Here is an 11,588-nt window from a genome sequence, read left to right on the forward strand (position 1 = left end):
CCCATAAACACTCTTCCCCAAAAACCCTTCACCAATCACCTCAATCTCTCTTCCCCATCACCTTTTCACCACTCACATCCATCCACTCTTCCCCATAAACCTACCTCAAAAACTCCACCTACCTTCAAAATTCAAAACCAATTTCCCACCCAAACCCACCCATATGGCCGAACCTTAACCCCCCCTCCCTTCCCTATATAAAGCCCTCCATTCTTCATCAAATTCACACAACACACCCCTCTTGGCCGAAAACACTTCCTACTCTCCCTCTCCTCCATTTCTTCTTCTTCTTCATCTATTCTTTCTTTTATTGCTCGAGGGCGAGCAAAATTCTAAGTTTGGTGTGGTAAAAGCATAAGCTTTTTGTTTTTCCATTACCATTGATGGCACCTAAGACCGGAGAATCCTCTAGAAAGGGGAAAGGGAAGACAAAAGCTTCCACCTCCGAGTCATGGGAGATGGAAAGGTTCATCTCCAAAGCCCATCAAGACCACTTCTATGATGTTGTGGCCAAGAAGAAGGTGATCCCTGAGGTCCCTTTCAAACTCAAAAGAAATGAGTATCCGGAGATCCGACATGAAATTCAAAGAAGAGGTTGGGAAGTTCTAACAAATCCCATCCAACAAGTCGGCATCCTAATGGTTCAAGAGTTCTATGCTAATGCATGGATCACCAAGAACCATGATCAAAGTAAGAACCCGGATCCAAAGAACTATGTTACAATGGTTCGGGGGAAATACTTGGATTTTAGTCTGGAAAATGTGAGGTTGGCGTTCAACTTGCCAAACATGGAAGAGAACGCACGCCCCTACACAAGGAGAGTCAACTTTGATCAAAGGTTGGACCAAGTCCTTATGGATATATGTGTAGAAGGAGCTCAATGGAAGATTGACTCCAAGGGCAAGCCGGTTCAACTAAGAAGATTGGACCTCAAGCCTGTAGCTAGAGGATGGTTGGAGTTCATTCAATGCTCAATCATTCCCACTAGCAACCGGTCTGAAGTTACTATAGACCGGACCATCATGATCCATAGCATCATGATTGGAGAAGAGGTGGAAGTTCATGAGATTATACCTCAAGAACTCTACAAGGTGGCTGACAAGTCCTCCACTATGGCAAGGTTAGCCTTTCCTCACCTCATCTGCCACCTATGCAATTCGGCTGGAATTGACATAGAGGGAGATATCCTCATTAAAGAGGACAAGCCCATCACTAAGAAGAAGATGGAGCAAGCAAGAGAGCCCATTCATGGAGCTCAAGAGGCGTATGAAGCTCATCACCATGAGATCCCGGAGATGCCTCAAATGCACTTTCCTCCACAAAACTATTGAGAGCAAATAAACACCTCCCTAGGAGAATTGAGTTCCAATATGGGACAACTAAGGGTGGAACATCAAGAGCACTCCATCATGCTTCATGTAATAAGAGAAGATCAAAAAGCAATGAGGGAGGAGCAACAAAGACAAGGAAGAGACATAGAAGAGCTCAAGGACATCATTGGTTCCTCAAGAAGGAAACGCCACCATCACTAAGGTGGATTCATTCCTTGTTCTTGTTTCTTCTATTTTTCGTTTTCTATGTTATGTGCTTATCTATGTTTGTGTCTTCATTACATGATCATTAGTAGTTAGTAACTGTGTCTTAAAGTTATAAATGTCCTATGAATCCATCACCTCTCTTAAATGAAAAATGTTTTAATTCAAAAGAACAAGAAGTACATGAGTTTCGAATTTATCCTTGAACTTAGTTTAATTATATTGATGTGGTGACAATGCTTCTTGTTTTCTGAATGTATGCTTGAACAGTGCATGTCTTTTGAAGTTGTTGTTTAAGAATGTTAAATATGTTGGCTCTTGAAAGAATGATGACTAGGAGACATGTTATTTGATAATCTGAAAAATCATAAAAATGATTCTTGAAGCAAGAAAAAGCATCAAAGAACAAAGCTTGCAGAAAAAAGAAAAAAAATAGGCAAAAAAAAATAGAAAGAAAAAGAAAAAGCAAGCAGAAAAAGCCAAAGCTCTTAAAACCAAGAGGCAAGAGCAAAAAGCCAATAACCCTTAAAACTAAAAGGCAAGGGCAAATAAAAAGGATCCCAAGGCTTTGAGCATCAGTAGATAGGAGGGCCTAAAGGAATAAAATCCTGGCCTAAGCGGCTAAATCAAGCTGTCCCTAACCATGTGCTTGTGGCGTGAAGGTGTCAAGTGAAAACTTGAGACTGAGCAGTTAAAGTCAAGGTCCAAAGCAAAAAAAGAGTGTGCTTAAGAACCCTGGACACCTCTAATTGGGGACTCTAGCAAAGCTGAGTCACAATCTGAAAAGGTTCACCCAATTATGTGTCTGTGGCATTTATGTATCCGGTGGTAATACTGGAAAACAAAGTGCTTAGGGCCACGGCCAAGACTCATAAAATAGCTGTGTTCAAGAATCATCATACTGAACTAGGAGAGTCAATAACACTATCTAAACTCTGAGTTCCTATAGAAGCCAATCATTCTGAACTTCAATGGATAGAGTGAGATGCCAAAACTATTCAAGAGGCAAAAAGCTATAAGTCCCGCTCATATGATTGAAGCTATGTTTCATTGATAGTTTGGAATTTATAGTATATTCTCTTCTTTTTATTCTAATTGATTTTCAGTTACTTGGGGACAAGCAACAATTTAAGTTTGGTGTTGTGATGAGCGGATAATTTATACGCTTTTTGACATTGTTTTTAGTATGTTTTTAGTAGGATCTAGTTACTTTTAGGGATGTTTTCATTAGTTTTTATGTTAAATTCACATTTCTGGACTTTACAATGAGTTTGTGTGTTTTTCTGTGATTTCAGGTATTTTCTGGCTGAAATTGAGGGACTTGAGCAGAAATCAGATTCAGAGGTTGAAGAAGGACTGCTGATGCTGTTGGATTCTGACCTCCCTGCACTCAAAGTAGATTTTCTGGAACTACAGAACTCGAAATGGCGCGCTTCCAATTGCGTTGGAAAGTAGACATCCAGGGCTTTCCAGCAATATATAATAGTACATACTTTGGCCAAGACTAGATGACGTAAACTGGCGTTCAACGCCAGCTTTCTGCCCAAATCTGGCGTCCAGCGCCAGAAAAGGAGCCAAAACCAGAGTTGAACGCCCAAACTGGCACAAAAGCTGGCGTTCAACTCCAAGAAGGACCTCTACACGTGCAAAACTTAAGCTCAGCCCAAGCACACACCATGTGGGCCCCGGAAGTGGATTTATGCATCAATTACTTACTTTTGTAAACCCTAGTAGCTAGTTTATTATAAATAGGACCTTTCACTATTGTATTAGTCGTCTTTTTGACCATCTTTGATCTTTGGATTATCTTTTGATCTATTGATCACGTTTTGGGGGCTGGCCATCTCGGCCATGCCTGGACCTTTCACTTATGTATTTTCACGGTAGAGTTTCTACACTCCATAGATTAAGGTGTGGAGCTCTGCTGTTCCTCAAAGATTAATGCAAAGTACTACTGTTTTCTATTCAATTCATCTTATTTCGCTTCTAAGATATTCATTCGTACTTCAATCTGAATATGATGAACGTGACAATCATCATCATTCCCTATGAATGCGTGCCTGACAACCACTTCCGTTCTACCTTCGACTGAATGAGTATCTCTTAGATCTCTTAATCAGAATCTTCGTGGCGTAAGCTAGAATGATGGCGGCATTCAAGAGAATCTGGAAAGTCTAAACCTTGTCTGTGGTATTCCGAGTAGGATTCAATGAATGAATGACTGTGACGAGCTCCAAACTTGCGATTGCGGGGCGTTAGTGACAGACGCAAAAGGATAGTAAATCCTATTCCAGCATGATCGAGAACCGACAGATGAATAGCCGTGCCGTGACAGGGTGCGTTGACCATTTTCACTGAGAGGATAAGATGAAGCCATTGACAAGGGTGATGCCTCCAGACGATTAGCCGTGCTATGACAGGGCATTGGATCATTTTCCCGAGAGATGACCGAAAGTAGCCATTGACAGTGGTGATGTATCACATAAAGCCAGCCATGGAAAGGAGTAAGACTGATTGGATGAAGATAGCAGGAAAGCAGAGGTTCAGAGGAACGAAAAGTATCTCCATTCGCTTATCTGAAATTCCTACCAATGATTTACATAAGTACCTCTATCCCTATTCTACTGTTTATTATTCGAAAACATCATTATCAATTTATATCTGCCTAACTGAGATTTGCAAGGTGACCATAGCTTGCTTCATACCGACAATCTCCGTGGGATTTGACCCTTACTCACGTAAGGTATTACTTGGACGACCCAGTGCACTTGCTGGTTAGTTACACGGAGTTGTGAACCATGGTCTTGGCATCGTGTTTTTGGCGCCATTTCCAGGGAAAGAAAGAGCAATGAATTTTACATAATTAAAGTGTAATCACGATTCCGCGTACCAAACATGCTGAGCTTGTAACACGTAGGCTAAGCTAGTCACCCTTACTACCTCTCCGTTAACGTGTTCGACCTCATCCGTGAGTTGCCATTCGGGTTTCCTTTCCCCATCAAACAATCGATATCAAGGTGATCAGTCTCAATATCTCAAGGTCGGTGCTTCAATTATTCCCAAAGGCACTCACAAACAAGCATGCTATGCAATATCAATGAGATAAGCTAAATAGCATGAAAGAAAAATGACCCAAATTATGCAATGAAGCACAATCGGTCCATCCCTCAGGCTCATGAGGACGAACCGCTCTGATACCACTAAATGTAACACCCCAATTACCCTAAGCCTTACCTCTAGCCGTAAAGCAAAGGTTAATCAGAGATTACAACAGTCCTAAGGCTTATACGTATATATATATATATATATATATATAGAAGAAAATAATATAATCTAGAAGCCTGATGAAGGATATAGCTCAAAGATAGAGTTACAAAAGCGCGAAATGTTCACACAAAGCTAACGCATAGAATACAAGGTATAGACATAAGAGGATAAAACATATAAAAATACAAGAATATAATACTCATAAAGAACTAGCCGCAGCTTGCGGAGTTTAAGCCGACCAGTTACAAAGAGAAAGATACAGTGTTTTAGAATTAAAACAGCTTGTACAACCTATCTCTCAAATAAGCCTCAAAGGGCAAAAAGATAAATGTGCAAAGGTGAGAGAATACTATGACGAAAGTAAAACAGAAATACACAAGAGACGAACCATACTCCGCTCTGTCACCATATCCGTAATCTCACCGAAATAGATTACAACCTGCATCTGAAAAACAACAACAAAGTATGGAATTAGAACCAGAGGTTCTTAGTATGGTAATATGTGCCCAATAATGTAAGATGTAAGGCCCCGGGACGCCGAAGGCAATCCAAAAACTGCACACCAAACCGATATTCAAGCTTAACAAAAATAAATAAACCATAAACCGGGTTATCTAAACTTAGGGAAATTCTACTAGAACTAGTCACACCGTTATATCCCACAGCCTTTGACACCCTAACCTCTGTGAGATCCCATCGCCACCACCTACCTAACCTCCTCAGCACCAGACAAACACAATTAATGCAAACATGTAATAAACAGGTAGTAATCATATATAACAACTAATTCAAGAAGCAAGTAGGTATATTATACAATTAGGCAAACTCAAGTAATCAAAGCAAGCAAGCATATAGAGGATGCATATGATGAATGCCTGTCCTATTGGCTCGTGATATCACTTGTCGGTCCGTAAATGCCAACCCGACACATCTTCCCGGATGTAGCCTTTTCTGCCACGCCAGGGATATAGTGCCCTGCACACTCATGCAGCAGATCTTCTGCTATGCCAGAGATATAGTGCCCTGCACACTCATGTAATAGAGAGTCTACTACACCGGGGATATAGGCCCCGCACACTTCCTGCAGCAGAGAAGGAAATAACCACAACAAATCATGTAGCAGAACTATCTTCCACGCCAGGGATATAGGCCCCGCACACTCTCAACAAAACTAGTCATGCAGCAGAACAATCTGCCACACCGGAGATATAGGCTCCGTATACTTTCAACAACAACTGGTCATGCAGCAGAATAATCTGCTATGCCGGAGATATAGGCTCCGCACACTCTAATATAATCCAATAATTTTCTCATTATCAAATCATCACCAGATATTACCATTCCTCATCTTAAATCACTCTCAGTTATCAATTCTCAACATTCTAAGGATATAGTGCCTGGAACACTCTCATTCAAACATTATCAATTCCAAGGATATAGTGCCTGGCACACTCTCAACATTCATCAGGATCATTCATCCATTTTTGAGTCCCCAACTCATCACATCCATCATCAATATCCTTTATTCTAAACCACCACAAATATTTTACATTAACTTATTACCTTAAATTCTCATAATTCTCATTATTCACCAATATAACTAATCATCATAAATACTCATCAATACTCATAATTCCCAATAATCACCATCAACCATACCAATCCAATACAACCAACAAATACATTAATTCACAAATAATTATTCATAGGCCAATAACAACTAATCCTATCTTAGGATCAAGTAGCCTAAGTGTCCAAAAACATTACATGTTACATAAAGAAAATCGAAACCATACCTTGGCCGATTCCCAAATGCTCCAAACACCAAAATGAAACCACCAAATATGATCCAAAGCCTCAACCAACTCCAACAAACACCAAAGCTCAAACTAACATCACATATATATACCAACATCAAAACCTAATATACATAAAAATACTAAACACAAGGGTTTAGTGAAACCTTACTTTACCTAACGAGATTAGGGATAAAATCCATTAATTACCCGCTTCTAGAGATTACCTAATCAAGCAAAACCACAAAACTTGCTCAAAATCCCAACCTAAAAACGTGCAGAAATTTAGGGTAGAAAACTGGTATGTGAGATGCAATTTATTACCAAATTTTCTTAGATAGAAGGGAAGAGCTCGTTAAGAGCTTCGCGTGGCCACAAACGGCTCGTTAATCGGAGCTCCGGATCAAAAGTTATGGAGCTTTGAAGGAGGAAGTGAATAGTAACAATGGCTTCTCCTCCTCTCTTCTTCTAAACCGCGCCCCTCTCTTCAAAGTGAAGGGAAATGAGCTGAAAAACTCATTAAGTGGGTTTATATATGTTGGACCTTGGGCCCGGTTTGGGCCCAGCCTAACCCGTTAGCGTTTTTAGCCCGTTTGGCCCACTTTGGGCTAAAACCTTTAAGATTAGTGTCCGATTTTCAATTCTAAATTATTTTTCTCCTTTCAAAACAATAAATCAATTTTATAAAATATTATCTTTTTCAAAACACAGTACCAGAAAAGCTTAAACCTGTTTGACCGGTTCGGCTGCCGGTTCTCGGTCTTTCACGGAAAATACATTTTCCGACTCAGAAAAATTCATTGAAACCAATTTTTCACATTTATATTTTCAAATTAAAACTTCTAAATTTTGAATCCATCTCGGGAAGTTAAAATTTATTATTTTTATTAAAACAATTTTGCGTGGAAAACCCCGGTTCTTATAAAATACATGTGCAATTTAATTTATTTTTAATGTATATTTATATTTTAACATGTATTTTATACTAGTCACCGATTTTGATGTCTAATTTTAGTATACACGTAGCATGTTTGATTTAAAAATTATTCGTATGTTCAACCATCAACACATACAACAGTATAAATATTGGACTTATTTGATTGAGCGATTGAAGAAATAATGTTTCAAAAAATATAGGAATTAAACATAAGTATAAATAAAAACCTAAATCACTACATTTTAAAATAGGAAGCTCGTTTTTAATTAAAAATAAAATAAATAAATATTTCTAACCATGAAGAATTCGAACATGACAAAACCAATTATAAAAAAGAAGAAATTAATATTGTATAAAAAATGCATTTTTCATTAGACGAAAGTGACTAATTATTAAATTTTTATTAATTTCGTTCACATATTAATTAAAATACCCGAATCATTTCTATTATATTATCTTCAATTTTTGTTCTTTATCTTTGACACTACCATTGTGGATAACATTATTTATCACTTTCCCCTCTCTCTCTCTCTCTCTCTCTCTCTCTCTCTCTCTCTCTCTCTCTCTCTCTCTCTCTCTCTCTGTGTGTGTGTACACACACTTACCCTTTCTTTTCTTCCCCTATTTCAATCCCTTTTCTTTCTTATACACTCGCGATGGCGGGAATGGTGGCTTCCTACGTCGTTGCATGAGTGATGGAGGATTATCGTCGGTATAGAATTTCATAAAATAATTCCGTTGATAGTATAGTTCCAAACCAACAATTAATCCTCGATCAAAGTTTAATTTTTTTGTCACTTAAGCCAAACCCAATAAAAATCGAGAGTATTTAAACCTCAGGTCATCTCTCAAGGAACTACAGAGAAGTCTGCATATTATTGGCTATGAGATGTATATTTTTGGATTTTGGGTTTGATAGACAAGAAAATAAAAATAACAGGAAAATGTAGCTAACAACTAAGAAAAGTCTTGGCAAGAAATGAGAATTGGAAGTCCTATCCTCATTATCATCCTCAATTGTGATGATAAATATACATTGTCTTCACTTAGTTAACCTCTAACAAATGAAGAAAAGTCAAGTGCATAGAATCAACTTGAGTTCACAAGTCCTAGTCAACTCATAGTGAAAGATTAGATTTAGTGATGCTCAAGCTAATCGGCAATCTTCAATTACCAATCAATAAGAGATTTTGATAATTCAAGAGTCTCCAAATCACTCCACACAAGTCAAGAATACAAAAATCTACACTAAAATCCAATCAAGAATTTTATCAAACACTTGGAAGGCATAAAAGGAAAGCATGGTAAAAGTGAAAGAAATATAAAATCTAAACTACCAAATGCAAGAAAGTAATAATCAACAATTAAAGAAAGCAATAATAACAAGAAGAAACATCAAATTGCATTAATGGAAAGTAAATTCAACAAAGAGTTCATAAACATAAAAGTGACACAAAAGAAAAATTAACAAGAAGACTAAGAAGATTAAGGCAATGGAACAAGGAAAAGTAAAGAGAACGAAAGCAAGCAAGAATTAAACCCTAGATCTAAGAGAATTCTAACCTAAATCTAACCTAATTCTAGAGAGAAGAGAGAGCTTCTCTCCCTAGAATATGACCTAAAGCATGGCTAAAACTAAATTATGACTACTTGCTTCATTCCCCCTCTAATCCTTGGGTTCAATAGCATCAGAAATGAGTTGGATTTGGGCATGGATGGCTCAGAAATCGCCCCCATCATATTCACTTTAATGAGGTCATGTGACCAGTGTCACGCGTACGTATGGGTGACGCGTGCGCGTCACTTGGCAAAATTCCCTCTCACGCGTACGCGTGGGTGACGCGTACACATGGCCTTGAATCCACCAAATCCCCATTTCTTCATGAATTCTCCACTTTGCATACTTTTTCTTCATTCCTTCAATCCAACTTTTGCCTTATAAGCCTGAAATCACTAAACAAATACATCAAGGTATCGAATGGAATTAAATTGAATTAAAATTAATAATTTTAAGGCCTAAAAAGCATGTTTTCACTCTTAAGCACAAATTAGGGAGAATAACAAAACCATGCTAATTTAGTGAATAAATGTGGGAAAAGTTGATAAAATCCTCTAAATTCAACACAAGATAAACCCTAAAAATGGGGTTTATCAACCTTCCCACACTTAAATAATAGCATGTCCTCATGCTAAACCAAGAAAGACAAGAAAGGAGGTATGAACATGTGTTTAATGCAAACTATCTATATACAATCTACCTACTCGTAATCTATCTAAATGTAATGCATGCAACTACTTGGTCAAAATAAATCAATTCCCAAGAAAGCATGTATGAACATAAGGGCTAAAGCAATAGCAATCAAATCAAATCCACAATTGAATTGAGTTATTAAAAAGAATTTAACAACTTGCAAGAAAAGAGATGATCATAGGTGAAAACATGTATTGAGCAATCGAACCCTCACCGGATGTGTATCCGCTCTAGTCACTCAAGTGTAGGAACATAAACAAGGGTTACAGAGGTAAAGAAGCAGGCTGAATAGGCAAAAATAGTTGAAAACAGCATTTCTTGAAAAATAGGGTAATCATGTGTACGCATGAACCTCCTTTTTGTGCGTACACATGAAACGCGTACGAAAAAGATTTACAACAATCTCAACTACTCCTTTATCCAATTCCTATCAAAATAGCCCAAAATCATTGGCTCACAACTTATTACCAATTTACAACCATTCCGAACCTATTCAACTCAATTCCAACTTATACATATCACAATCCATCAATTATCCATTCACAACACAACAAGCAATACTCATACATCCAAAATTTAAATTCACACCAAGAATCACTCATCATCATCATTATTTCAACACACTGGAACGAGATGACACCGCCACTTACCGTGACTTACCATATAGGGGATAATTTCACCCTATCTCAGCCTCCAGCCCAAATTTCATATCAATTTCCATTATAATCAAACATACCATAACTCATATCTAATTTAGCTCATTCATATATACATATATACCTTCATTCACTCAATAATCACTCAATTCACAATTCGCAACCAATTAGCACAACCTCAACCATTCCATCAATCCTATCCTAGGACAACTAACCTAGGCATTCACATAATCTTACAAAATACCTACTCAAAACTAAACCCTATACCTTAATGACGGCAGTTTTTTCCATCACTTGGATTTCCTCTGGCAAAATCCAACATCCACCAAAACCTCACCACTTGATTTCGAAATTCAAATCCACCCCAAGCTATGCCAAGCAAGTTCCAACCATGCTAATCAATCTAATTTTTCACCAATTCATATATAATCACAATTCTCAATCCTTAATCTTCATGAAATCAAAATATTCAAAGAGGATAAGAGTTCTTCACCTTTATCCATTGATTATTTGGATGAAACGTAGCAATAACTCATACTAGAGCATCTCTAAACTATCAAAATTATAAAATTTCTCAATACTCAAAGCTCAAACCCAAATTTGACATGAGCGGTGAAAATGGAACAAGAAAATTCAAAATTTTTACTAATCTATTCTGATAGAAACATAGAGGAAGAGATAAGTGACGGGTGACCATAAACAGCACATCAATCAGAGCTCCAAATTAAAAGTTATGAGGATTTAAAGATGATGATGAATAGTGTAACTTGGGATTTAGGTTTCTTCACTCCCCTCTTATTTTCAGTTGCATTTTCTCAATGTGTGGGGAATGGGTGGCTGAACGGCTAAGTTAGGAGTGTGTGTATATATATATATATATATCTGTGTGTGTGTGTGTGTGTATGTGTGTGTGTGTGGGCTCAGGCCCAACATGGGCTCAGTTCACTCGTTTTAAAACTTTTAAGATTAGCATTTAAATTTGTATTCTGATTATTTTCACTTTCTCAAAATATAAATTTTAATTCCTTAATTCCTTTGACTCATAATCAATTTATTAGTTAATTATTTATTAATTAACTGGGGTTTACATTCACTCCTTCTAAGAAGATCACTTTGTATGAAATGGATGTGAAGTATACTGATAAA

The sequence above is a fragment of the Arachis hypogaea genome, chromosome 15, assembly GCF_003086295.3.
Source record: "Arachis hypogaea cultivar Tifrunner chromosome 15, arahy.Tifrunner.gnm2.J5K5, whole genome shotgun sequence".
Classification (NCBI taxonomy): Eukaryota; Viridiplantae; Streptophyta; class Magnoliopsida; order Fabales; family Fabaceae; genus Arachis; species Arachis hypogaea.